The sequence below is a fragment of the Lycorma delicatula genome, chromosome 9, assembly GCF_047948215.1.
Source record: "Lycorma delicatula isolate Av1 chromosome 9, ASM4794821v1, whole genome shotgun sequence".
Lineage (NCBI taxonomy): Eukaryota > Metazoa > Arthropoda > Insecta > Hemiptera > Fulgoridae > Lycorma > Lycorma delicatula.
The window spans coordinates 72,950,939-72,974,727 of NC_134463.1; the positions used below are offsets into that span (position 1 = coordinate 72,950,939).

At 30.6% G+C, this 23,789-nt stretch overlaps 1 protein-coding gene across 2 annotated transcripts in view; it reads left to right on the forward strand.

Moving 5' to 3' along the window:
- The window catches only part of LOC142329972 (lactosylceramide 4-alpha-galactosyltransferase-like), a 280,005-nt gene that overhangs the window by 130,182 nt on the left and 126,034 nt on the right, over positions 1-23,789 (forward strand). The window contains exon 1 of one of the 2 annotated variants that reach the window (XM_075374958.1): positions 1,094-1,208. The exons of the other annotated variant lie outside the window; for it this stretch is intronic. The gene's annotated coding sequence lies outside the window, so the exon portion shown is untranslated. Of the gene's footprint in view, positions 1-1,093; positions 1,209-23,789 lie in introns of those variants that run through there. 2 annotated transcript variants of the gene reach the window in all.

The window sequence follows — 23,789 nt, forward strand, 5'->3', positions numbered from 1 at the left end:
TCAAAGTTCTGAACCCAAGTTTTGAATGCACGGGAAGAAGGTTTTTGACCGCGGGGTGGGATCTCATAATGTCGCCAGAACACTTTTTGTGCAGCTGTCACACTGTCACCATGTCGCTAAAACGCCCTTACAGTAACCGCACGTTTTATCCCATTCCAATGCTTTATCACAATTAAATATCCATTACTGTTCTATAGTTTAACGTCTTTCTACCACTTATGGTAGACCTACAGGGCTGCCAACATCAAATTCAAAATTACCCGTTTCTCTGCACCACTCTGTATTAAGTAAATGAACCTTTCAATTTTCATTTGGATTCAAAACCGGGATAAGCCGATTTTGGCTCCAAATGAGAATTTAATATTTCGTACATTACGAAACTTTCACAACATATTCTAACATGTAAAGTCTAGCTTACGTAGCCATCAATGACACATCACAATATTCTAACTAATGACTACAGTATTAGTCATTCGGTTTAAAAGCGCAGTGAAAAATGATTCATTATGAATTTAATTTTTTTTAACAAATTAAATAAAGGATTTTTCGGTTGAAATATTTAATTATTTATCGTCATAAAAAAATTCCTTGATATAAACTAATTCTGTTACGTAATATAATAGTAATTTTATAGTATATTTAAATAATACTAATGATTAAACAAGTAAGTTAAATAGGAACAAAGTTTAATAAAACAGATGACCTTTGTAAACTTATAATATTATTCTCGTCTATTAATAAATTAATTTCATTTACATTAAACTATGATTTCACTTTATTAGATTAATTTTTAATCTAATAGTTGCAACTATTATTATTAACCATAATAATTTCATGCAAATCTTAGGTATTTCTTATAATATTATAATATTTCTAATTTACAAAAATATCATATTTACTGTAATAATAAAAATTTAATTAATGATCAAAAAATGTTTAAAGATGATATATTATTTAAAAATATACTAAATACAAAAAAATAATAATTTAATCTCACTATCTCCTTGATAACATGGTTCCGTTTGATTTCATTTTAGTCCACCAGAGTACATATATTTACATTCAGTGTATTGTTTAGACCGAACAACCATGAGTGTTTACAGGATTTTTAGGTTATGATTTTTAATTTTTTACTTCGATTTAATACTTTAACTCCTGATGATAGCTTTCAATAAGCTGAAAGATCTAGAGGATATTTCAATGTGCTGGTAAGGTGGATTTTAATAATTGTTAATATTAGATTTATTTTATCGAATTTTTTTATTCAGTCAAACAGTATATCAACATTATGAGGAAATGTTTAGTTATTTTTTTAAACTGATAAATTATCTAGTTTCATCGCATTTTCTATAACTGTGTGAAATTAGAATGATTTTAAATTTACGTTAAATTATAATTTTTTTCGTTCTGAAAATATATCAATTAATCGCAAAAAAATTATAAATTTTTGGAAAAAACACTGGACGTTAGTATCGTATGGATTAAAAATATTTCTTGAAAACCTATTAGAATATTTTTTTGCATTTTACAAAGAATATTTAGTTATTTACAAAAGATTATTTTTTAGTAGGTTATTCCCACATTATTTTATAAAAATATTAAATTTATTATTATTTTTAAAAAATACTGCTTCAAACAATTTATTATTTATTTTTTTTTACTTTTAATGCTGCAAAGGACCACTTTAGTCGAATAATTCAAGTCTTTTCTGCCGATCTTTTGGCCTTTAAGTTCTTAGCTTTCACTTTCTCCCAATATTTAGTCATTCTTAATGATCTTGCTTTACGATCCTCTTCTGAATAAACCATTTTTGTTAATTAAAAGTTCTTACTTTAAAGTTGGTATTCGGATCTTTAATAACAAATTTTAATTTTTCGGATTTATTAAGTATATCTTCGTAAGTCAAATTTAATTTAATTCTTGCATGTCTTCTTTAATTTCTTTAATTCATAATGGCGGATTTTTTAAAGACCAAAATCGATCGATAATTCTCTTAGTAATCCTATCCTGCGGTAATCTTAACAAGTGTGCATAGAAAGAAATTCGCTTCTTTTTCATAGTATCAATTAAGGATTCCAAGTTTTTGTACAGAAATTTATTAGGCAATAATCTGTACTAATTTTCGTGTTTATATTTTTTGCTCATGCACGTTTACAATTTATTTTTATTTTATGGAATAAAGAGGCGAATAGTAATATTAAAAAAAAATTTACAAAAAGAATAAATTTTTGCTTTTAAATATTATTACAGATGAAGTAATGCGCATAGTGTTCATCCTTTTTTCTTTTTCCTGTTTAGCCTCCGGTAACTACCTTTCAGATAATACTTCAGAGGATGAATGAGGATTATATGTATGAGTGTAAATGAAGTGTAGTCTTGTACAGTCTCAGTTCGACCATTCCTGAGATGTGTGGTTGATTGAAGCCCAACCACCAAAGAACACCGGTATCCACGATCTAGTATTCAAATCCGTGTAAAAATAACTGACTTTACTAGGACTTGAACGCTGGAACTCTCGATTTCCAAATCAGCTGATTTGGGAAGACGAGTTCACCACTAGACCAACCCGGTAGGTTATGGTGTTCATCCTGGCCATTAGAATAGTTAATTTATATTTCCCCGTTATCTAACGTCAAAAAATGTAACTGAAATGGATTTTATTATTTATATTTAAATATTACGTTTTAATGATTTCTGCTCTGAAATTAAAATTATTTTTATTATTTACTTTATTTTTCTTCTAATTTATTATTTTCTTTTAATTTTCAATTATCCTATTATTTACTAAATATTTTGCATCGTTTTGAAACTTCTCAAAAGTAAAGTATTTGTACTTCAGATAAGGTGAGTTTGCACTTCGCCGCTACGTAAAATGAAAGTTATGGGCTGATGGCTGACGACTTTTTATTTTTTGTACAGCGCATGTCTTACCTTGTCCGGGTCGCCGGTGAGGTTGGCCATTTGTAAATGAATTTAATTGACGTTTCAGATCCGATATTTCGTTTATTTAACAGTTGATTAAACAAGCAAATCTGAAGAATGTTATTGTTTTATACACAATTTTGCTGTTACGTAAAAGGTTGTTATAATAAATAAAATGTGGATTAATTAAAATCATCATTTATACCAAACAGTGGTAGAATTGTGTCACGACCTTCTCCCGCTAGATGCGAGCAGTTGTTAATTAATTTTTACTGATTACTTTTATTTATTTATTATTATTATTTATTAATAAAAGAAAATGATTATTACTTAATATTTAGCAGTAAAAAGAACGTGCTTAAATGATCGAACATACTGTCCATCAAAAAATCATAACATTATTCTTAAATGTTTATAAACAACAAATAACAACAGTAATAATAATAATAATAAAATAAATTTTACTACAGTGATTCATTCATTCAATATCGTAGCAGATCTTAAAACACAACTGTTTTCGATAAACATAAATCGATACTGAGAATACTATCGATTATCCATTTCAAACGTATATATATGATTTTGTTTTTGGTCTTCCAGTGACAATTAAACATACATACATATTTATGTAGCCTATGACACTCCCCTTAATGTAAGGATTCCAACGTAGAGTCATACATTTAAATCGGTTCGGCTGTTGAGCTACTATGGTGAAACATTCACGAATATGCATACAAACATTCACGCTAAAAACATTTCACTCCTTTTTGGGCAGTCGCGTAAAAAACGAAGTCTAATGATTAAATAATACCCAAGAATCAGAGCTTTGTTATAGAGAGTGATTCGTATTGCACGGAAATCTCTGGGGGAAATGATTCTTTAGCCAAAAATAAGAAAAGTTTTCATTAAAACATAGGCCAGAAAACGCTTTGTAAGTGAGTTTTAGCTCACGAAACATTTAGCTCTTCTTTGTGCTCCCTCTGTGAAATTAAACCGTACTAAAATCGCTTCGGGTACAAATCGAGGGGTAAATTTAGTGTTTCCTTATGAGTTTGATCTAAGAAATTGAATAAAAATGGTCCCAGACCTCTATTTCAATTAGGTTTTAAAAAAAACGGTGTACAAGATGAAAACGTTTTGTCGGAAAATACACTTTCTTAGGTTTGGAATAAAGTAACTTTGTTAATTTACAAATAAATTAAAATCTCCAGTAATCTTTGTAGAGAATTTAATTTTGAGAAAATTGAAGTAAATAAAGTCTATTAAAATTAAATATAATTATAAGTTCAACTTTAATTTGAAACGAAACAGACGAATAGGATCGGAAAAGTGATACGATCTTAAACAGAATTTACATACAAATGCTAAAAATTATTGAAATAAATCTGAAAGTCATCTTTCTAAAACATTAAAATTTATTTACTTTTTCATAAGTTGTCCTCTAGTGGTGGAATTAAATATTCATGAAGACAAATATTTGGATGCCAATTCATATCTTATGAAAATTAACAACTTTTTATGGTATTGAATATACATTTTTGAATTTTTTATTTTTATTATAAATTTGATCGTTTAATGTAACATAAGAAAACTTAACAAAAATACCATTCGTATTTTTTACTAATTAAATATACCTTAAATTTTTCTTTTATTTTTACAAGAAATTAATTTTTTTGGTATAAAATGAAACCATAATTTTTACAACTTCTATTTTAGAATAATATCTGATCCCAGAAAAGCAAGAGAATATTTTGTATTTAAAAACAAAATTTGATCGAAAACGGTGAAATGAAATCAGTCAAATTGAAGTTGTTTTATGACTTCGTTTAATATAAATAAAACTTTATTTTTAAGTTATAAAATATTATAATATTTGAAAAAAAAATGCATACATACGTACACAAATAAATTAGATCGGTAAATCAAAAGTCCGTAAAATCACCTTCTCTTAAATCTAGTTTTTAAAGTAGAAATAGTGTTTTAATCGATAAATTGTTATGCTTCGTGCTCAGTCTCACGAAAACTAGAACTAAATCTAAAGAAAAAAACCCCACGTAACATCCAATAATATTAAACCAAATGGGAAGAAATAAAACAAAACTTTTCAGAATATATTGTAGTTGAAACAGTTTAAATAGCAGTTGGTAGGATTATCTGCACGCTATGATGCAGTATAACGTTTCAGTAGTAGCATACCATTGTACCTGCACCCCAACAATTACTACTAGGTTACCGAGTTTCGACAAAGATTGTTCGTTATACTATATTATTTTATATATAACATAAAAATAAATAAAATAATTAAATTTAGTCGAAACTAAATTTTTTTATAGTTTATAATAAACATCCATAACATTAAAATTAAATTTTTTATTTAAATTTTGTTTTTTTTAATCGGTCATGCCATATAAATATTTACTTTTTATGTAGAAACATCCAGTTCCATTAATTATTCAATTATACAAGAAGTTCCATAAGTATCCATACATAGAATGTATATAAATAGTTAAAAAATAATAAAAAAAAAAAAAAAGTTAATTTTTCCTATGTATGAAAACTTACAGAACATTATATTTCGAATATACGAGGACGGTCCAGAAAGTAACTTACGTTTGTGCCTAGCATGGAGAAGGATGAGGATAGAGCCGCCATCTTGACGTCAAAACGTTTCTACACTCAGTACGCATCAGGTTGTCGTAGCGTGTGGACTGTGATTTTTTTACTTTATTCGCTGCGAGTTATTGAAATGTGCGCTTCAACAGAAAATCAGCAAGATGTGAGGTGCGTTCCAGCAGTTAGGTTTTTACTGGCAAAAAACCTCAAACCAATTGAAATTTATCGGCAACTTTGTGCGGTGTACGGAGATGGAATAATGAGTGAAGGTGGATTGAGGTAGTGATGAATTCAATTTAAAAATGGCCGTGAAAATGTTCATGATGAGAACCGCAGTGGTCGGCCTAACCATTTGACTGATGAACTGACGATGAAAATCAACGATAAAATTCGTGAAAATCACCGCATTACGATTACGGAACTCGCTTCATTCCCCAAAATTTCATGGTTTAGAAATGGAATGGAAAAGTGGCGGGAGTTTCACAAATTCTCCCTTCGAATCGCAGAGCCTGGACAGTGTCCCTTGCTGCTGTATGATTCCGTAATCGGGCGTTTTTAAGGGTTTATTTTAATGACGGGTCTAGGTTTCAAGTTTTGTTATATTTTATGGATGGATTTATGATTAGCATTCCATATCCGTTTGGACCAGCGTTCTCAAACCCATTTCTGGGTCCGACCGCGGGAGACTAGGCTTTTAAAACCTGTGCCCCCGACGTAATTCCCCTTCAGACCGTCCGTTGAAGTCCTTTCGGTGCTAGTGCTTCATAGGCTAGCAGGAATACGCCACAACGGGGCCCTAGTTTTTGTAGGGTGCAATGCGCCCCCTTTTCCGGAGGGAGTCGCAATTGCTGGTTTAATTAATTGTAAGTATTAAGATATTTTAAGGTACGGATAAGGAGAAGATCTACTTCTTCGGTGGCTGCCCTTCACGCTGCTTCTCTGCTGGGCTCTTTTTCCGGACTCCAGTCCGTGACGGCGGGTCGCGTAGTGGGTCTTCTTTCTTCTTTTTCTTCTTCAGGTGACCTCTTCGTTCTTCTTTGGCCTACATTTTCCGAGACTAGGCAGTAATCGAAATTACATGCCCATAACCTTGTTGTTCCCGTGGCCCGGAAGGGCTGAACGGGGGAAAGTGCAGGTTTCTTCTTTCTTCGTTCTTCTATGCTGTTGGTGGCTGCTGGGCTCGTTCCCTCTTCTTCGGTCTTGAAAGGAAAGGAAAAAGGGGAACTTACAATTTAGGTAAAGCATGATTCGCGATCGCGTTTTGGGAGCGGCGATCGCCTTTTGTCGAAGAAGTAAGAGCGGATTACTCAAACACATCAAATAATTAATCTTCCAGACACATGTGTGTCCGGGAAGGGTTTGGGGGGACCGCGTGGCCGTGGTGAAGAAACTAGTGTTGTGTTGGCTGTGGCGGCTGTCGTGGGTGTGATATCTGAAACATAGAAACAGAACACACAGAAAAAAATAGGAAAGTTTTTATTATTTTATTTTTGGAATTTCAAGGTTTACTGCGTGATCGGGGAAGGTTGGTTATCACAAGTTTTGTGCAAGATGAGTGCCAAAAGTTTAAGGCGCCAGATTTCTACAGAGAAGGAATTAAAAAGCTATGAAAAGCATCTTTATGATAAGTGCCTCAATTTAAATGTCGACTAGCAGAAGAATAGTTTAAGATTATCCCTTTCAAAGATTATAGTAAATTTTACAAAAAATTTATTTGTATGGTTTTTTATTTAAAAACGTAAGTTACTTTCTGGACAGCCCTGATATATTACAAAAAAATATTAATACCACAAATAAAATAAATACAAGTTGGCGGGGAGGGAGCACAGCGCAGATTCGCCAAAACTGGCGCTCTCGCTCATTTCCATTCAGTGTAGCTCACGACTTAGACGTGATAGCGTGGTGATTCGTGTGTTTGTGTTTACAGTTTGTCAATAGTAATGGGAAGAATCGTGAACCAGTCGTTCCTTCGATTCGATTCTTTATACTGAACGAAAGAATCGAAAATCGGTTTGCAGGAGAAACCGATTCTTTTTACGATTCTTAACAATGAAATTGATAGGCGACGGGAAACCAAATCTTTCTCAATTACGATTCGATTCATAGCAATCTTTCTTAAGCATAGCTTGTAGTGGGGGATCCTCCTACCATACCAAATCTAGCTTGCGTTTTATTTATTTATTTGTTTATTGTTTTCCACACGTGACGTATAACTTATTGTATTACCATCACTAATGTTTATTGAACATTCGGTAAATTTATTACTTCCGATTATAAAATATTTTCTTTACCTGTGCTATTTAACTGAGTCAATCTTAAACCATTAAATTTTATCTGTAAGCCCCATAAAACATTTTCTGTTTATCAACTACAGCGAAATGAGAGCCAAATAATTTTTTTTTTTCAGTTCTTAAAAGTATATCTTTTTTTTCTTGTTAACCTTCGGAAGCACCGTCAGGAATTACTTCAGAAGGTGAATAAGGTAATATGTATGAGTGTAAATGAAGTGTAGTCATGTACAGTCTCAGGTCAACCATTCCTGAGATGTGTGGTTAATTGAAACCCAACCACCAAAGATCACCGGTATCCACGATTTAGTATTCAAATCTGTATAAAAGTATCTGCCTTAACTAGGACTTGAACCTTAGAATTCTCGACTTCGAAATCAGCTGATTTGCGTAAACGCGTTTACCACTAGACCAACCCGGGGGGTAAAAGTATTTATAACTACAAAATTTATCTTAAACTCATTTCTCTAAAGCTATAAATGACAAAATGAATCATTTAAAATAATATAGCTTGTACCGTACCTTATTTTTGAGCGAGCCATTGATTCCGTCTTTGTTTTTGTTTTTTTATCACATCGATGTTATTTTAAATTTACTTTGATGTTTTTACTTATACGCGCACAGTTACTTATACAGATACACACAAAGATTTTATTTTTAAAAATTGTTGGTTCTATTATCACAAAAAGATAATGAAAAATAATAAAAATTAAGCAAAATAAATTAGTTAATACCATTCAAATAAACTTGATAATATTTTACATATATACATATAGAAATATAATTTTTTCGAAATTCTTTGATTTAAGTCTATTTCGCCTTTCTGTGATTAACTGACCCGCTTTTGAAAAAATTCGTTCATAGGGAACAGAGGTTGCAGGAATGCAAAGTCTAGTATGCATTATTTAAAATAATCTCGGATAAATTAACCGCCTTTCTTTCCACCAAGAGAGAGGATTTTGTGTTCTTGAGATAAGTGGTTTATTTATATATTTATCTAGCTCTAAAATTTCTGCTACTGTTGGGTTTGAATTAGTTAAAATTGGCGTTACTTTTTTATCAAAATCTTTCCATGCTGAAATGGAGGGTTCAATAATTTCTTGTTCGGTTTTAAACCTATCGCCTTGTTCGATTTGAATACTTCGAACTTTCTGTGAAAGTTTTGTGTAAGCATTTTGGTAAGATGCTTCATCTTTAAAGCGAGGACCTTACAGCATGTTTCCGAGCAAAATATTATTATTTTCAACATCCTTAAATCTATGTTGCAGTTGGTCTAACATCTTGTTACATACTTTAACGATTTCAGAAGTTTGAGTAGAAGATTTAATCTTAAGTACATGTCTTGACGTCACTCACGCCAAAAACAGATTTTTAAATAGTGACAGTTTTTTGAGAACTTGATTCAACAATTCTCAAAAATGTTCAATAATTTGCACATTTCAGCAACTCAATTTGCACTGTCTACTCATCAAATGAAATATTATTTAGAATAGGATTCACCAAAGCGATAGTTGAAATTAGTGGTTCTTTTGTTTCTAATAATCTATTAAACATGTGCAGGAGTGAGTTCCATCGGGTAGGCATTTCCTGTTTTAATTTTAATTCTTTAAAATTCATTTTCGATTTTTACCATTCGATTTTACCACAGTTGTCAATAGGCGTTCAAGGACAAATGTGATGCATGACAACATTCCATCAATCCATAATCTCATTGAAGACTATCAATTGATGAAATTACCTTACGATTGATGAAATTACTTCAAAACAGGGTATAACTCATGGAAGCAACCACTCCAGTATCACAAAACATGTTTTGTTCTGTGAAATCTATGCGAGATGGGTTCCAAGAGTTTTCACTCAAAATAAATTAGAGGCCAGATAGGGAATTATTTTAAAGTTTCTGAATCACGTGTGAAGAGGGGAAAATAATTTTTTGCGTGGATAGTTACATGTGATGAATAGTAAAATTGGTTTGACTGGCATTTCTCCCGCCACCTCACCATTCGATCGCCCTAAAGCATAAGACCGAATGTCCGTACACAAACGGAAATTGAGCCTCGGAATAGTTTAGCGACCAGTATTTTTAATAGCTCCTAGAACTTACCTAACAGCGTAAGCGGATTAAGCGCGTTGCCACACATCACCGGCTTCCGTGTCGCACCGCTCACTTGTCATATATTACTAAAATGGGTAGGCACACCCCGTCAACTACTATGATTATTGATAAGTTCAACACATACATTTCCAAGGGTAAATCCGAAATTATGGAATGGGGTAGGAGTGAAGAGCTTTGCCCTGTAAAGCCAAAAACGCATACTTCAGCTGAAAAAGTCCTCTCGCCTCCTTTTAGGGCTAAAAAAGCGTATTATTCGTAGAATTAACTTCGCGAACGAAATTATGTGAAAGCCGCTTATAGGAACAAAATTCACCTGCAGCAGATCAGAGATGTGATTTTTTACACGAAAACGCCAAACCTCACAACACCGGTAGTACTCGGGATGAACTTGACGAAATCTACTCGGAAATCTTAGAACATCTCTCACGCAATCATGATTTATCCCCTGCAATTTTTTTCTTTGGATCATTGAAGAAGGCACCGGGAGGATATCGATTCCACAGCGACAGTGAATTAGAGGTGTTCGTTCAAAATTTGTTCGTGAAACGTTCTCAAACGTGTTATGAAGAAGGGTTCTACAAGCTCCTCCACACGTTAAAAAAATATATATAACTTCAGGAATATTAAGTAGGAACAAAATAAATATGTTTTGTATTATTTTTTTTTTTAAGCTTTACTAATAAATGATCAAAATAAAAGTGCGGTTTTATGTGATTAATATAGTTCATGACTGGAGTAAATGAAGTCGAAATTTATAAAATGAAATAAAAAATAAAAAATGATAAATTTGCAATAAATAACTTGCTAGAATGGGATAATTGTTATTCCACCCTATTTAACAAAATTCTGTACGTAAATCAATACTTTCGTAACGCTAAGTTCCATATAATCAAAATATTAATTGGAAAAAGTTAAAATGAAATCATCAGTATTCATTTGAATTAAGGTACGAAAAAATGTGACTCATTATCTATTTTATACGGTATTTGTTTAACTTTAATATTCAACGCTTTTTAATAAAATCTTTTGATGATGAAATATAAGCTCTGAAATGCGTAAAATGAAATGCGGCAAAACCAAATTCATATTAAGGATAACAAGAAAAAACTGTATAGAATTTAAAAATAATATATTGTGCTAGCTAAAATGTTTCATAGCTAGATTATTAAAAAAAAAAAAATTGTTGAAACGTTGAAAGCGAATTAGTGCTGCTGTAATAAAACATTATGCAGAGAATCTGTTGATGTTTTACGAGGATATTTTTTATTATTTAAAAATATTATTTTTAGATGGAGAGTTTGTAAATAGGCTACTCATTCACATAGCTACAGGACTTTCCTGTCGTCAGATAAATTCTTTACGCAAGATAAAGCATAGATTCTTCCTTTCTCTTCTATGATAATAAAAATTATTTATGTGTACATATTTTTTTTTTAATATATTTTTGATAAAATGCTTTGTCTACGATTTTTTTTGTTGTTAATTATTTTCATTATTCTTGATAGAAATTTGTTAAAAATATAATTATCTTTCATGAAATAGACACCCGAAGAGATATGTCAAAGTAATCAAGTTTATTTTTTTGAATTTTTTTACTTTCCCGTCAAACGATATAATAACGCTATAGAAGAAAAAGAAAGTATTGCAATCGGTCCAATTTGGGCGTATGCGGTTTTCACCGGATCTTAACGTTTTTACACCTTAGGAACCAAAAAAAAAGATAAAAGGCCGGATGGTAATCTTCCGGACGTTCGTATGTACGTGTGTTTGTTCGGTGCCGCACTCTAAATCACCTTATATATCCAAAATGACGAGACCGATTTTCACCAAACTTAGTCAGATTACTTTTGTATACGGGACATTGATGCAATTAAATTTTTAACCTAAATGGTCAAGGGTGTGAAGTTTTAGAGCTAGGTTACCCTCAATATCTCGAGATTTCGCCTAATTAAGTTCTTATTTTACTTAGGCAAATTTGTTAACAATTAAAAAATAATAATTGCAAAAAAGGTTAGCAAAATCGCACCTCTCCCCTAAACAAAAAAAAAAAAAACGATGCTCTAAACTACTGGCTAAGTGGGTATACTGCGTCAATAGTATCCCCCGTCACCACAAGGAGCGCTAGTGCAACAATGACGTATTTTAAACTAAGTTGTGTGTATAACCTTGCATCAGAAAAAAGCCGCGTCTCGGAAAATTTCCTACAGCGATGTTACCATCTTTTTTAACAAGTACAAAAAACTTTCAAGTTTTTAAATTATGATTTTTTTCACTTTAGTTATAAATACTATAATTACGCACTGGAAAAAAATAATTTGAGAGTGGAATAGGAAAATTAAAATTCTTATCAAAAGAAAATATAAAAATGGGTACAAAATCTAACTCTTTAATTGTAAAGGTTTTATCATTTACTGAGGATCTGGTCATTTAGCAAGACAAGTCATTAGAGAGGCAAAAATTTAAATTCAAGAATTAGAAAAATGTTCTAAAACTTTCATAGTAGAATCCAAACAATGAAAATTTTAAAAGAAGTATCAATCAAGAGTCAAAAATTTTAATATTTATGAAATAATTACTCCAAATATTTAAGAAAAAAAGGAATAAAAATCAAAACACAAGAAGTGTAATCGGCTTATCATCTTAACAAGAAACATCAAGACACTATAGAACCGTAGTTTTATATAGTGGGGAAAGCCTAAAATATTTTTGAGAAAACTATAATAATAGTTACACAAACATTTTTTTTTTTTAATTCACGGCTCGAAACTCAAAGATTTACTTTTAAATTACGAAAATCAAAAGAAATATACCAAAATTAAAAAAATATAACCCGTGCAATGAGGAATAAAATTCAAATTTTAAGGTCATTTATAGAAATTCGATGAACCTAGATTAACAAAACAAATATTTAACTTTTTCAAACTGGTTCAAAGAAATTGAAAATTATATAAAATATATGATATTTTTAAGGAAATAACTTATTTCAGAAAATAGTTGATGAATCCAAAGAAACAAAAAAAGAAACAACGTTTATAAATATATATTTTTACCGCATACGATTGCGCATTCACTTAAGTGTGTAAGAAGTTAAAAATAATTTCCATCTACAAATTTTACCGTTTAGAATCCGAAAAAAAATATTGATTACAAAGAAAATTTTATAAATACCAAATGATGGCCTTCGGCCATCAGCCTTTTTAGTTAATAAGTGAGTCAACTGTGGAATAATAGTGTATTACCACCATAAGAACGCTAACTTAACTTGTAAAATTACTGCCACTTGTATGCTGAAACGTGGAGAGGGAATATTCCCACTGATAATGAACTTCACAAGCATAACACAATAACCTTCGCTTCTCCACAGTAACCAGCCCGTAGGTAAAATATCATGTTGGTGTTATGTATAAAATGATTTGTTTTGAAAATCTCGTAGTATTGAAATTTGTATAAATTTTATTTTTTTATTATTATTTAACTTGTAATGGAATCCATTATTTTGTGCGGTTATATCCACTGATGTCTTCTATTTCTTAAAGTGTTGATTTTTACTATGCGGTCTTCAGGTACGCGTTGACTAGTCTAAAATGAATCTGTTCAATAGTCTGCGGTTTATACCTCTACAAGGAGTTAGTTGGCGTTAAGTCATTTATGATTTTCTGCAAATTAAAAAATGTGTTTTAACGATGAACTGATCGTGTTTATTTTTTATTGTCCTTGTATTCAGTTACAAAGTTTAATTTGTGGTACACCGATATAACTTAAACACACTTAGCTTAACATTCGAGCTGGGTCCACATAAAATATGGGAAACTCCGTTTTCTATATCTAATAAGAAATTAGATTTCAATGTAGTGTGAACAGTTAAACAATCAGGCGGCTTGGATTAATTTATGAACGGAAATTATATTCTGTTGTTATATATATTTTTTAAAATACTGATATATGGTAAAATATGGTCAAGACAGTTTTTTGGTGTATGTCAATTAGCTTGTGTATTACTATAGCTCTTCTTAAATCTGTTGTTTTTATTAACGAAGCTTTATCTTTTACGAGTATTCCTTCACATACGATAGAATAATAATTCAAAATGCTAATAAATTATCAAGTTTACGATATGTTAATTTTTTTGTAATTTTTACATTACTTGGTTTCTTCGCATTTTCTATGACTGGGTGAAATTAAAGCGATTTAAAAGTTATGTTTAATTGTAAGTTTTTCCTTCTAAAAATAATAAATAAACTGAGGACAGTTTATTAATATTTGCCTTATTATTTTATAATTATTTTGTCTAATTGTTTTATATATATATATATGTTTAATTTAATTGGTTCACTGAAACCTTTTTTAATTAATATCTGATCACTTTCTGCAAAAAATATGTTATGTATTTTCCAAAATGCTAAACATGACACGAATTAAAGAAGCGCTTATATGAAGTTGAAAATTATACAATAGTAGGCCTACCCATAAAATAGTAGTACATGCAAATCAAAAAGTTTAATTACGTTCACTGAGGGCTGGTGTTCCATTTTATTTTGAAAAATGATATTCAAATTATAGTAAGATAATGACTAAAAAACTAAATAATGGAATCGGAATTTACAGCAGAAACTACCTAGTTTTAAATGTTATATCAGGATAAAACTATTTTAATTAAAGAGTAAGACTAAACACTTCTCAAGGATGTCTTATTTAAACGCGATCCCGCTGATTTTCATAACAGTTTGTAACAATACAAAATGTTTACAAACAGTAGATGGAACATGAAAATATTATACCCTTAAGACCAAACAGTGGGTTGGAGTAGGTGAAACTACCTGAATAAAGGTAGGACCATCACCAGGGAGTATTATGGTTCATTAATGATCGATTGAAGTGTGCTGTTCAGGCTAAACGTCAGAATCTGGCCCAAAAAAAAACCTTCTTTTATCACGTTAATGCCCCTGCGCACACGTCTCGAGTTGTTGCTGAAAAATTTCACGACCTATTAAAGCTTCTAATGTTGTTTCCTCTACAGAAGCAACATTACTCTATCAATGAAGTTTTAAGTAATACAAATTTAAAAACAAAAAAAAGCAGATTTTTCTACATATCTAACGTGTACATCAGTACGTGAATACGTACTGTAATTTACTGTACTGTGAATACGTAATTTGTAGATTTGAGCACGTTTTGAGTACGTGCTCAAAATAATTTTCAACAGCGGCTTCTGAAATGTCGTGTGTTTCAAAATGAATATCGGAGTTTTAAAGCTATGTAATATTTTTAAAGTTTCACGTAAATTAATTATTTATAAATAAAATGAAAGAGCAACTCAAATAGTTTTAGTTGTGTGCAAACTTTAAAATCTACAAAATATGGTTTGCGTGCAAGCTTTTCAAATGAAATGATGCACCGTGATGATGAAAACTTTTTTTTTATCATATCGTATTGAGTGACGAATCAACATTTCATATTAATGGAAAAGTAAGTACAATGTGCGAATCAGGGAATCAGAAAATCTTCAAAAAATATTTCAGTGTGAAAGAGTCTCCCAAAAACTGAATGTTTTTGGTGCTGTATCTCGACGGAAAGTTTACGGGCCGTTCTTTTTCGCGGAAATAAGTGTGTTTGAAATGATACTATAATGATATGCTACAATTATGGCTCTTTCCTCAATTGCAATAAGAACCACAGAATTTTATTTGGCTACAAGATGGTGCGCTTCCTCACTAGCATAACGATGTACGCGATCGGTTGAATGAAATTCTTCCCCACCGCTGGATTGATCGCTAGGGATCAAATAAAAGGACTTGTTAAAAATCATGGGCTGGTCAAATATCGTGGCCTCCACGTTCACTCGATCTGATCACCTGCGATTATTTTCTTCGGGGGTTTATAAAGTATCAAGTGTGTATATACCACCGTTACCATTTGACCTACCCGATTTGAGATACAGGATTGAAGTAGCTGTTGCATCAATTACTCCAGATTTTCTGATTAAAGTATGGTATGAACTCTCCTATCGGCTGCATGTGTGCCATAAGACGTACGTATAGTGCTCATATTGAACACTGATAGGAAAAACTGTTTCAGTTGCTTTTCATTTCATGTACGGTCTATCAGTGTAAGTAAAACTTAATAAATATTACATAACTTTAAAATCCGATATTCATTTTGAAACACACGGTATAATGTAGAATTTTTTATGTATAATGTATTTACTTTAACAATATTTCATCCGTGTATGTTTTAATTAACATGGATTTCATTCACATCTATTATTTTATCTTATAATTAATGTTATTATTTATTAATGATGTGATTTGTATAATATATTTGTACCTTATGTTTAGATCAAAGTAAAATATTTATTATTATTAATTAATGCGCAAGTTATTACAACTTACCATTTTAATTTTTCACTCTATTAAAAATGATGGTGAGTGGGTTTGTTTGTTTGTCGTTATGTATCTTATTTTTATTTTAACTGCTATTGGCGCAGAGCGGAGCAATGCTGGTCGGCCGGGCGGCTGCACGCGGCTCCCTCCACAACTATCTCCCGCTTGAAGCAGTCTATTGTCAATTAATTTACAGAGTGTTTAATTTAATTTCTAAGCCTAGATTATTTTTATTTATATTTGTGATTTTATTTACTTATTATTATTATTATTTTTTATTTAACTTTACTGAGAAAAATAAACGGATTATTAGTTAATATTTAACAGTAAAAAAAAAAGGATTTTTTTATTTAGCGTCAGAGAGAAGACATGTTTTATATTTGTATTTTTATGTATTTATTATAATTATTATTTATTAATTTCATTAATAAAAGAAAGGGATTTTGTTATATTTAGCAGTAAAAAAAAAGTATTTTTCATTTAGTGGGAGATAGTGGGATTTTATTTGTACGTAGCCACCCGGCGAATCACGCTGTCCGCTCTGCACCAATCACGTGGTCCGCTCTAGGCCGTTAGCAGTAGCTGGAGTGGGAACTTCACACGAACCCACATAAGACTAAACGAACAAAACGGCGTCACTAAGCCAACTCCCTGTTATGTGGCTGGCGTTAAACATTGCATTTCTATTAAAAACTATTAAATTCTATATCTACTAACTCCTTAAGCCTATTTTAAATATAAAAACATCAAAATATTCAGTAAAATATTCTCTACACATTAATGTTTCTTTTCTTAAAATATTTCTGTAAAATACTAAATATTGTCACAAATATGAGGATGCGAACGCGTCGAGAGTCCATGGGGGCAGAATTCCATGGTTAGGTGGTCCGACGGATTTGAATACTAGATCGTGGATACCGGTGTTCTTTGGTGGTTGGGTTTCATTTAACCACACATCTCAGGAATGGTCGAACTGAGATTGTACAAGATTACAGTTCATTTACACTCATACATATCATCCTCTAACGTATTCTCTGAACGGTAATTAGTGGAGGCTAAACAGGAAAAAGAAAAAAAAGGCAGGTGATCCGACGAGCCTGAGCGGCTAGTATTACATAAAATTTCAATAAAACTAATTGAGAAATTAAATATTTATTCACAGCTTTAAAAATTTAAACCATTATAAATCATTTAAATTTTAAATCGAATAATAAGGATGATTTAAGAAAATCGTAATTTAATTTCCTTTTTTTGTTCTATTGCTTTTTTACGGAGTAAAATAAGTCGTGGTATATTTATTTGTATATAATTTTTGTTTACTGTTACTGGTTGTTACAGGACCACATCTAACTAATTGTTGGTCGGTTTCCTATTCTTCCAACTCGTGTTTATTTTCCCATATTCTTTGTTTAGGAACAAATAAATGTTTAATGTTGGCCATGAATTCTTTCGTTTGAAAGAAATTTATAGCCAGATTTTCATTGCGTTTTTTTTTAGGTCTTACTCCTGTTTTAATTTCGAATTCTTCTGAGGGTTCTTCCATAAATTTTATTTGTATGTGAAAGTATTTGTTTAGTCATGTTAATTGTTTTGGGATCCACACCAAATTTTTCTAAGATGTTAAATAAGGAGGTATTATCACTTGAAAGGTATGCCTTTTTGAAATCTACCAAAACATCTTTAGTTTATTTCAAAAACTTTAAAAGAAGTTAGGTAAGATAAATGTTTTTATCATAATACTGTATTATGTCTATGTAGTCAACCCAGTAACAATATATTTGATGAAAAAAGGGATAAAAGGAAATTAATTAATAAAAGGAAGAAATTCAGAATCAAAAATGATATGAAATTACTTTTTTTAAGTCCGTTCTTCATTAAAAGAAGACTTTAAAAAAAACTTATTTTTTCTCGCAATTGTATATTAAATACTACGAAGTTTAATATCGTTGGAAAAATATTTCTTCATTTCCATTGAAGAAATTGTCAAGTTATCTCATGAATTTCATTTCTCACATTTTTGTAACAAGTTAAAAAAATTATAATTTAACAGAAAAATAAGTGTTTTTTTAAAAAATCTTTTTTTTTATATTATATAAATTATATTTATGATATACTTTCCATTAAAAATTTACAAATAAAGGCGAACTTGATATAAGGTAATGAAAATAGGGTTAAAAATGATATATTGTTGTTGTTATTATAAACAATTTTATACTTATAAATTCGGTTTAAACACCTACATTATTTACCGAAACACCCACATCATTTACCGAAACATATAAATCAACACAATAATAAACACGTTTATGATTTCTATACGTGTGACACTCTTATATTGGCAGCTATTATTCCTTTAACGGAAATATCACAACTTTTCAAATGTCATTATCTCTCTTTTAATATATTATTATATACAGCGCTAACCAGCTTTTAGATTTTACTAAGTGATAGTAAACTCTTACGGAAGTTGTTTCTGTCAGATATTAAGTCTTATTTAATTTCTATTTCTTCACTTTTTTAATTTCTTCTCCCAAAGGTTTTTTTTTGTCAGTTTTCTATTTTCAGAATAAGGTTATGTATTTTTTTCTTTAGTTAATCTTTCTTCATCTATTCTCAAAAGTTGGCAATAAAAAATAACTCTTCTTTTTCTAATCTTATTTCGTATTATTTTTAGAAAAAAGTTGTGTAGTTCAGAATTTGATCTCATCCCACAATACCTTCTTTAATGACTGGACCGAATATTTTCTTAGAATTTTTCTTTTTCTTTAAATCTTTTATTGTACCTTTACATCTATAAAAATATAATAATATTTATTTATATATTCTATTTTCAAAAGAAAAATTATTAAATTAATAAACTTATTCCATGATCGTTAAATAATTATAAATCTATTTTAAAATTTCCATAAATTTAACTCTTAAAATAATATGTCGTAAAATTTTCTACTGGATGTCGGCTAAGATGATGATAGATACCATTCCTTCGAGTTCCGTTTCGGAACTGTAAAATCTCTCTCTGTCCTTCATCCAGAAGGCGCCGGATTTGAATTTCGGTCAGATTTGGTATTTTTCATACGCTAAAAAATTAATCTTATTGGAAAACAGTTTACTGTGACATCAAAATTAATATTGTCTTTTTAAAAATAAAAATAAATTCAAACGACAATAATTAATTAATTTTAACAAATTAAGTCAAATGGGTCTGGAGGATACGATTATGGAAGATATCGAGAAAAGACTTGATACGGACATATTAATCGTAATCGGGACAGATTATCTAAACTGGACTGGATCCCACATCACCAAAGAAAAATAGGTTAACTCAGAAAAACCTGGAATGAGGGTGTAAAGAAAGGCACGAGTTTGAGATGGACATTGGTCTATAGAAAAACGAGCCCATATAAAGTATGGACTCAGTGACCCATAAAAAAAATATTAATTATTTAATATCTAAGATTTGATTTTTTTTATTTTAGATTTTAAGTAAAGATTTTTGTTAACGGATTTAGAAAACAATATTGTTTTCCGGTATAAAGTTAAAAAACACCTGTGGTTATATAATCCTATACAATCATCCCATTTATCTATATAAGTATTTTACGGAAGGGGAATTATTGAATCAAATTTTCCATGAAAGTTTTTTCAGATTTCCATCTTTCATTATCACCATCCCTCCAATCAAAAAACAATTTATAGCATTGACAAATTCCATAAATGTATATACATAAACGTATGTTGGGCTGGTTTTTGTATCGATTACTTCAGTCTAGATGGATGGATTTTAATGAAATTAGACACTATAATTTCTTTATATGGAACACTGATCGATACCATTTTACAGAGTAAATTGGTACAACATTTACTCTGTTTCAAAAACGAATATCGGAGTTTTAAAGCTACGTAATATTTCTCAAGTTTCACGTACATTGATTAATTATACATGAAATGAAGAAACAACCTAACAGTTTTAGCTGTAAGCTTATAAACTGTTTCATCTACCTTCCGCTTGAAAGCGCTAGTAGCAAAGATGGTGACACCCCCCCAACAGAAAGCGTTCTGTATTTTGCAGTTTGGTAAGTTTAAATCTTTAATTACCGTTCAACTTCCGTTCCGTTGTGATACCCCGAGTGTCAATAACATTCGTAAATAGTATAAACAATTTGAAACCACTGGGTAAATTTGTTAAAGGAAGAATACAGGACGACCGAGCTTGTCCGAAGACAATCTTAAATGAGTAAGAGAGTCTTTTGTGCATTTTCCTAGGAAATCTTTTCCCAACTGCAATACAATCCTAAAAATTTTATTCGGCAACAAGATGGTGCGTCTCCTCACTGGCATCACGTTGTACGTGATCGTTGGATGAAATTTCCCCGACCTCTAGATTGGTCGCCGGGGACCAGATGACAGAGCTTGTTTGCCGTGGCCTTCACGTTCGCCCGATCTGACCATGTACTATTTTTTTCTTTAGGGGTTTATAAAAAATCAAGTTTATGTGCCACCGTTACCAACCGACCTACCCGATTTGAGACACAGGATTGAAGTAGCGTCGCATCAATTACTCCAGACTTGCAGATTAAAGTATAGGATGAACTCTCTTATCGGCTGGATGTGTGCCGTGTGAACATTGAACACTTACAGGAATACTGTTTGAATTGTTCTTTTATTTAATGTATAATTTATCAATGGATGTAAAACTTAATAAATATTTCATAACTTTAAATCCCAGATATTAATTTTGTAACACTTGGAATTTTGGTCACAAGAGCATGGATATATGAACCTCATGAGTACCCGATCTTAAAATTCAACTTAAAGGTTAGGTAACTTTTTTTCATTTAATTTAATGACAGTTAGATAGCCATGATATTTTTTTGTTTGTGTTTGTTCATATTCAAACTTTTATAAAGGGGTGGAGGTAAATCTCATTTTTCTCTTTTGTCGTTTCTAGACTCACATTTTTAAATTAATTGTTTCCATTAGTATGTAACTTAGGTTATTTATTTGGGTAATCTTATTTATGAGTAGGGTATAATAAGTCTACTTTGTTTGTTATTTTTGCCGTCAGTTATCGTTTTGCTTGATATATTCAGATTGGATTAAGCAATTTTTATAAAAATTTGGTACGACGAGTTTTGAATATTAGTCAATGATATCATTTAAATTTGGTTGTAAATGGTTAAGAAGAGATACATTAGGCACCATAGGTCCCGTACATCACAAGAATGCGTAATAAAATTTGTCGAAATCATACCGAAACGAATCTACGAATTTAATAAAGTTAAAGGTTTTTTCCTCAGTAGCAACTTTAGAGCCAGAATTGTATAACTTCCCCGGTGAACTCTTTACCATCTTTTTTATTTATTTAAAAAAAAATTATATTTACCAATTTATTTTTTTCCTTCAATTTTAGTGGCTCGGAGAGATTTCTGCTGCATTTAAATCTTTTTTCAATGAAATTTAACTAAAAAATATATTTTAAAGTACCATTTAGAGTTATTCTATTTTAACAAAATGTTTAAATAATATTTTACTTATATCAATCGAAATTTAATTTCATGTGTACTTTCGTAATTACATATAACAAATGGAATTTAATTCGGTAATAATGTATAATCTTAATGATAAGTATATCATTAAGGTAAATAAATATGAATTACGAATGGTTAGAGCAATATTTAATTATAAATTTACGTAATGAAGATTTTCAGAATTTAGAAAACGTGTAAACTTTCTTTATTTTATCTCTTGTTTACAAAATATTGTTTATTCATTAAAATTTTTCTCGTAAAATTATTCTACTTTAAAAAAAACTATTTCTAAATAAACTTATGTTTGCATACTGAAATTTCATATTGTGCTTACTTACGTGACTGTACACCATTCAAGGAAATTATAGTTGAAAGGTCAGTAGTTCACTATTTTATACAGTATGCAATTCCGTGTGTGGGTTGGGTATTCCTTTATGAAAGCCTGAATATAGAAAAAAAATCATTTTGTTAATTACAGCTTCTATTTAGAAAATCACTTGGTACTCACTGGCAACTGTCCTTTGAACCCATTCCTGATATCCTTTATTTCCTGTCCGGGGGCTGTTCATTAGTTATAATGGAGCTCGTAAACCTGACCCTCTTAATTTCTCCTAAAAAATCTATACAAAAAACAAATTCCAATCATATATTTGTTAGCAGTAATAAATTTATCATAGTATTTTCACTAAATTTTTATTTTAATTTTCACTACGTTTTAACATTTAAAAATCTCCAAAGTAAAGATTAAAAAGTACGTAAAAGTAGAAGAAAGAAAAATATTCCTAAGACCAAAGAAAGTAAAAAATAACTTTGAATTTTATTTTAGCTCAAAAGAATTTACGAAAAATTCGTAAAAATATAAACCACAATTAATTAATTAAAGATGACTAAAATTTTACAGTCACATTTACAAAATGAACAAAAGATTAAACTGCAATAATCATCCTTGACTTTTTAAAAAATTAGAAAATAAAAAATAGATTGGTTTAAAGAAATAGAAAGTTAAAGCTAAAAACTAAAAAAGAAGAAACACACAACATTTTCAGTACAAAACTAAGGAAATTCTAGAACAAAACAGAACAACAACATGCAATAACAACTAACAAAATAAAATGAATAGAACGAAGAAGAAGAAGAGTACAGAGTGAAAGGAAGAAAAAATCTACTGGGAAAAGAGAAAACAGTTCAAAGTGAAGTAATTTTTTACGGTCAGCCAAAAACGGCTCATCGCGCAAAAATAAAGTTAATGAATAAATATGTACAAATTATGGCGACCCAAAAATAATTTGTCCAGTTAATCATAAAAAAATGTGATTAAAAAATACTACTAACCCTCAATGATCTATTTTTCGGAAGTCACCCCACTCTTAAGAACCCAGGAGGAGGAGGAAAGGTCACAAATTTTAAATTGAAAGGCTAGAGATGTAACATATTTTAAAGTGTACTGAAAAACAAAAATTTTAACAAGAAAAACTTTGGGCTAGGATAACCCAAACCGAAATGGCAGCCATCTAATATTTTTATAACTAATTTCAGAGGTGGTGATCAGTATTGACCGCACAAGTGGACTGATCTCGTATCGAAAAAACAGATCCTTTTTGAGGCAAAAGGAGCATTTTAGTATTTCACTGTCAATCAGTTATTTAAGTAGTACAGACCAACGTTTTCGTTCTTTTTTTGTTTTTTTTTTTTTTTAACCTACGAGACCACCGTTAGGTATTACTTCAGAGGATGAGATGAAATGACAATTATTGTAACGTATGAAAATGCCATACCTGACCGGTATTCGAACCCGAGACCTCCGGATAAAAGGTCAAGACGCTACCACTCGCGACACGGAGGCCGTTTTTAATTTCCTCTAAATTTATGTATCATAACCCTATCCTTTTCTTTTAAAATGTTTTGAGTTGCTCTCAAACTTGGTTGTCCTCTACCGGAATTT